We start from the raw sequence: 6,230 nt of genomic DNA, 5'->3' as shown, positions 1-6,230 counted from the left end.
CCCCTCAGGGCAGGGGTCCCATTGCCCTTTATGGGGGGACCCCCAGTGCCCCTCAGCCACCCCTCACAGGGGTCCCAGTGCCCCTCAGGGCAGGGGTCCCATAGCCCCTCACGGGGGGACCCCCAATGCCCCTCAGTCGCCCCTCACAGGGGTCCCTGTGCCCCTCAGGGTGGGGGTCCCGGTGCCCTCTCAGTGCAGGGGCCCTGATACCCCTCAGCCACCCCTCACAGGGGTCCCCGTGCTCCTCAGGGTGGGGGTCCCAGTGCCCCTCAGCCGCCCCTCACAGGGATCCCAAAGTCCCTCAGGGTGGGGGTCCCGGCGCCCTCTCAGGGCAGGGGTCCTGATGCCTCTCAGGTGCCCCTCATAGGAGGGACCCTTGATGCCTCCACACCCTTTCCACGAAAACACACAGAAAAAGGGGGAAATAAACGAATAAAGAGAACATTCCTTTCAGCTGTGACAGCGTTGGGTTATGAGTGCACACACTCGGCATTTGCAAATTATGCCAGGGTTGTTATTTAATGCTAAAACTCTGCATCTCTCTGCAAAAGTAACCAAAGAGTGCTAATTAAAGAAAACTGCTTCCTTCTGCGCACACTCGCTTGAATTATTCAGGGAAAAGTGCTCTTTGCCAGACTGTCGGGTGGCTTTCAAGTACCCCAGACTGTGCTTTCCCATTAGTCCCATTCCCTGATGCCGCGTCCGTCCCAGTTCCCACATCTTTGTGTGATGAAATATTAAATACATGGCCAGATTTGCATTTGCAGAAATGTGTTTTTCTGGTAAAAGTTTCTGTTCCCACCTGAAGAGTTCAAACGCAGGGTGCTGGGTGCTCCTGTGCCCTCAGATCTGATGTGTTCTTAGAATTCCTCAGCTCTTTCCAGATTTTTCTTGGTCGGGCTCCTCGTGCAGAATGTGACATGCTGATCCCGGATGGCTGGAAAGATCCAGCTTTCTGGAAAGATCCTGACACGGCATCAAGCACCATGGAGGGAAGAGAACACTCTGCAGGAGCAAATAAACAAAACCAGGAAAGAAATGAGAGGAAACATTTACAAGGCTGCAAGTAGTCAAGATGACCTTTAAAGGTCCTTTCCAACCCAAGCTATTCCGTGGTTCTATGAAATACTGAAAGACAGCAGGGTTAGATGGGATATTGGGAAGAAATTCTCCCCTGTGAGGGTGGTGAGGCCCTGGAACGGATTTCCCAGGGAAGTCGTGGCTGCCCATCACTGGAAGTGTCCAAGACCAGGTTGGACGGGGCTCGGAGCAACCTGGTCTAGTGGAAGGTGGGGCTGGATGATCTTTACGCTCCCTTCCAACTCCAACCATTCCCATATTCTAGGATTCTACAAAATAAAGGAACTGGCCATGGGAGGGCAGCAGCCGGCTGGGTTCAGCTATCGTGGAGCACCAGCTCACAGCCATCACTCATCTGTCTGTGAGGGGCTTTTATGGGCTGACAAAGCCACGTTTCTGCCTGTTTGCCCTCTCACATACAGCACAAACTGCATAGCTGCCGCATCTGCGCGAGAAGGGTTTAGCCAAAGATTCCCTGAGAATCTGGCAAACTCCTGCCCTTGGAGATAAAACCAGTAAAACACAGTTCTGGGATATATAAAGGACATTTCTGACTGCTGCACAATCCCCCCCTCAACCTGAAACACTGGTGACCCCGTGATGCTTTATGAGACCTGGAGGCACTCACCTTGTTCCAAGAGATGACAGAATATCCCAAGCTGCAAAGGACCACCACAAGCTGCAGTTGGAAATAATAGTTTAGAGTTAGGAGAGCCTTTATTCTGAGTTTCTCCCAGAAGGATCATCTCCTTCTAAGTCAGGTACAAAGGAAAGCAATTCCCTTTTTAGGCTGGGTGGAAAAAAAAAAATATTAAAAATGCAGGGAACTAAAAAGAGTAAATAAATCTTTCAGCACCATCCTGAATTAGGGAGGTGTTCCTTTGCACACTCAGAAAGCATCACTGCCAGGTGAGGTGGCCAGGTAGCCTCTATGTGGCTGGAATGGTTTCACACACAAAAAGCCTCAGTGGTCTGTTACCCCTCCTCGGGTGGGAGTTACCCTCTCCACATCCAGCCAGGACTAACAGGTCAGGGAGTGCTGCTGGAGCTGCAGAGCCAACACGCTCAGCGTGGGTCAAACCGCCGCCCCAGGCGGCCGGAGTCCATCGGTGGGTTCGGGTGTGTGACCAGCCCCAGCAGCCACGGAGCTGATCAGACCTTAAATAATTCTCCCTGCTCACACAGGGTTTGTGTGGCTGCAATACCTTGGCACAGGTTCGAGCCGGAGCTCCACAGCACCTCACGTCAAGAGGATTTTTCACCAGAGCCTGGTGGGTGCATCATCTCCCTCCCCGATTCCAGCTTTTCATGCCGCCGTCCTCGGCCCCGGGCAGCACCACAGAGCAGTAAATGCGAGGTGGTGCATGGCACGAGGGGAGGGAAGTACTGAAAGAGGGACAGCATCGACCTGGTCACCTGCCTTGCTGCAAAAGCAGCTAAATCTTGCCCAGGCAAAGCCGAATTCCTCCTATACAGGAGCAGCAGCAGCGCAGTCTCCTCTGAGCGCCGTGAGATGCTGCAGGGGATGGATACCTCGCCCAAAGCCAACCTGCGGGCACACACTCGCCTTCCCCACCGGCTGGTAACGCCCACAGGCTTTCAGGACTGCTCCTGGATGCCCACACTCTGGAGAGCAAAGTCCTCCCACCCCTGCCCAGGAGAAAGGAGCCGGAGTGTGGGTGGAGCGACGCGGCTGTTCCACCCACAGGTAATCTCGTTTCCCTGGAACCAGCCGCGCTCACACTGCAAAGGTCTTTGCTCTGCTGGCAGGTGGAAAGCGCTGCCTGACAGGGCTTCGCTCTCTGCAGGTAAACACACACACGCTCCCACACCCAGGGAGAGCTGCTGCCCATACAGACTGTTCTCCGCTCCAGGCTATCCCTGTGGATCACTCCTGGGAGGGTAAAGGTCTGCCCCTGCCTTCCCTCTGCGCTTGGTTTCACACACAGTAGGACATTTGGAAGACAACTCTTTTTTTTCCCCCTGTTTAATAACCCATAGGTCTAGTTTGGGCTCTGTTCAAGGCACTTGGCAAAGCCACAGGGTGGTGGTGGCTTGACTGGGAACACCACTCTGGACATGCTGGCTGGCTTTCCTGCCAGGACACAGCTGGATTACCCCCCCCCAGGACTTATTTTAGAATAACTCACAGCAATGCTGTTGGAGTGCACAAGGGAATCCAGAGCAGTTACTGATCTTCCTGCTATTCCCAGGAAAGGTAGCTCTTTTTGTTTGGAAATTAAAGTAACAAACCCCCCAGAAAGCCGATATAAGGAGCACTGTGAGACCTGGCTTACACATAACCACCTTTTCACTCACCTTTTGCAAGAATTTATTGCCTGCTCCAAGCCACAGCTCCAGATGGGAGGTGATTTTGCCTCTCTGCTCTGCTCATGTGAGATCCCAACTGGATCACTGCATCCAGCTCTGGGGGCACCAGCACAGGAGGGACATGGACCCGTCGGAGTGAGTCTAGAGGAAGGACACCAAGCTGATCAGAGGGTTGGAGCACCTCTGCTATGAGGAAAGGCTGGGAGAACTGGGATGGTTCAGCCTAGAAAAGACAAGGCTTTGAGGTGACCTAATTGTGGCTTTCCAGCACCTGAAGGGATCCCACAGTGAGGCTGGAGAGTGGCTTTGGACAAGGACCTGGAGTGACAGGACAAGAGGGAATGGCAAGTTTAGATTAGATACTGGGAAGGAATGGCAAGTTTAGATTAGATATTGGGAAGAAATCCTTCCCTGGGAGGGTGGCGAGGCCCTGGCACAGGTTGCCCAGGGAAGCTGTGGCTGCCCCATCCCTGGAAGTGTCCAAAGCCAGGTTGACAGCACTGTTACACATGGGGGGGGAAACAGCACACAACTTCCAGAGCTGCTTTACCAGCCAGTGAGGCGTGAAGAGATTTCTAGAGCTTTCTAGAGCTTCTGCTGATAGGTGCTTCCTCCTTTTGGCCCCTTTGTGGCACCTCTTTGGGGATGTTGCAGGATATGGCACTGGCACGGAGAGGGGCAGAGGAGGGTGGCAGAGCCCTGGGGCCGCAGGAGGATCCCGGCACATTTACCTGCCCTGGTGCTGGGCGGTTCTGGGCTTGCCACTCCTCTGAGCGAGGGTGAAGGGCAGCTTCCTCACCTCCTCCCGATATCAGCTCCCTCCCGAGGCAGGCGGGAGTCCCACACGGAAGTCGAGGCCGCTGCACATGAGTCCTCGGGCAAAGGAGCTGGGGACGGAAACCACGCGACAAGGAAGCCCAGGAGCCTCCAGCCCATCTTGCCTGCGGATCTGCCCCGAGGAGCACCAGGACAGAGGAAGGCTCTCCGCTTCACCATGCAGGTAGGAACAGAAACTGCTCCAATACTTCCAGGGTGTTGCTTTTCAGCACCTCTAAGCACCTGTGTCTTGGAAACACGGGATGAACTAAGCTCTGATCTCTACCGCTCATCTGCTTCCGGCCTTTGGGGTATTCCAAAAAGCAGTACAGGGGCAGCGGTGCCATTTTTCTTCTCTAGATTGGAAGGAAAGATGCGGTTTCCTTCCCTTGAAAAAGCCAGGCAAATTCTCCAAGATCAGGGCAGGTGGTAAAGGTCCAGGTGTGCCGTCTGCCTCTCCAGCTGAAGGCTGTCCCACTTCTCTCAGGAAGCCATTAGGTAACATGGAAGTGCTCCAAGGGAAGCTGCGTGAGAAACATCCCGGAGAGAAGAGCAATTTGATCATCTCGGTGTGGGTGATGGGAACAGCCCAAACCCTCACCAATCCATGACTGGAAAGGAACACAAGGATGCCGGATCCTATCCAGGTCCTTGGCCTGAGTTACTCACACAGGTGACCCCACCCCCATCCCAGGGGTGCCTGTGGCCATTTCCCTGAAGGAATGCTCAGGGCAGTGGGTTACCTGGCCTGTGAAAGGGGACAAGGACCACTGATATACTTGGAGGCACCTCAGGGCACGGAAACCCTTTTTAACATTGAAATTCCTGCTTCCCATTGTACCAGTCACTTCTCCTACACCTTTGCACAGTGGCGCTTCCAAATCCCGCTCTGACCACAGGGCAGGAGGGAGTGAAATTGAAACTGTCCTTCCTGAGAGCAGGGATAGAGTCCAGGGTTCATACAACCACTGCAGAGCCCAGGTGGCCTCACCTGCTCGTGATCCGACTCCCTAATCCCTGGGACAAAAAAAGTAGGTGTGGGAGAATAACAGTGATCCGAAGTCCCTGCCCTCTGCAGCTGTCCCTGCCTACACATCTCTGCCTTCCCATCAGGAACTGGAGTGACAGGACAAGGGGGCATGGCTTCAAACCGACAGAAAGTAGGGTCAGACGAGATATTAAGAAAAGATTCTGACTGGGGTCAGCAGCAGCAGGACAACAGGAGGTGGCATTTAGGAACACCCCAAGACCGCCCTGTCCCCAACAGGTGGCTTCCCCTCCACAGCCCCATGATCACAGGTGGTGCTGGCAGGGAATCTCTGCAGGACCAGGCTGGTGCACATGGAGGCTGTGAGAAACCAGCCAGGCAGGCATGAGCCCACACGACAGGGGAGAGCTGTGCCAGGCCAGATCTGTGCCAGCACCAGAGCGTTGGCAATAGGGCAGAGCCCAGTGAGGCTCCCACTCCCAATCCTCTGTGCCCAGATGAGCAGAGCTCAGCCAGGGACAGGGAGAACTGCCACACCCAGTCCTGCCCCCCCGACCTGGTTAGAGCTCTGGCAGAGCAGGTGACAACACCATAACCCCCCCCCCTGCCTCTTGCCCTAAATTGAGTACCTTTTATCCAAGAGAAGTTCTGGCTCTTGTTACAACAGCACCTCTGGGTGAGAACATTCCTCTTCTTGAGCATTCCCACTTTGGCTTCCTGGCTGTCAGTCTCCTCATAGCTCCTGTGCTGTGGCTGATCCATGTGAGCGAGGATCTGGTGGAACATTTCAGCCCTTTCCTCATCCTGGCCTCTCCTGCATCCATGGCCTCATTCTCCAGTGAAAGCTTGGGATCCAGATCTTACATCAGGGCAGCATTTCACCACCACCACGGCTCTGCTCCCAAGATTACAGCTGGAGGAACCCGTCTGGCTGGGCTGTCTTTCAGGTCACAGTGTCTCTGGTGACCCCGGGTGACAATACCCCCATCCCTGGCAGCTCCTTCCCGCTGCTGCA

This window comes from Corapipo altera, unplaced genomic scaffold (genome assembly GCF_003945725.1).
Source record: "Corapipo altera isolate COAL_440 unplaced genomic scaffold, ASM394572v1 RXGC01000072.1, whole genome shotgun sequence".
Classification (NCBI taxonomy): Eukaryota; Metazoa; Chordata; class Aves; order Passeriformes; family Pipridae; genus Corapipo; species Corapipo altera.
This window is presented reverse-complemented; position numbering follows the sequence as displayed.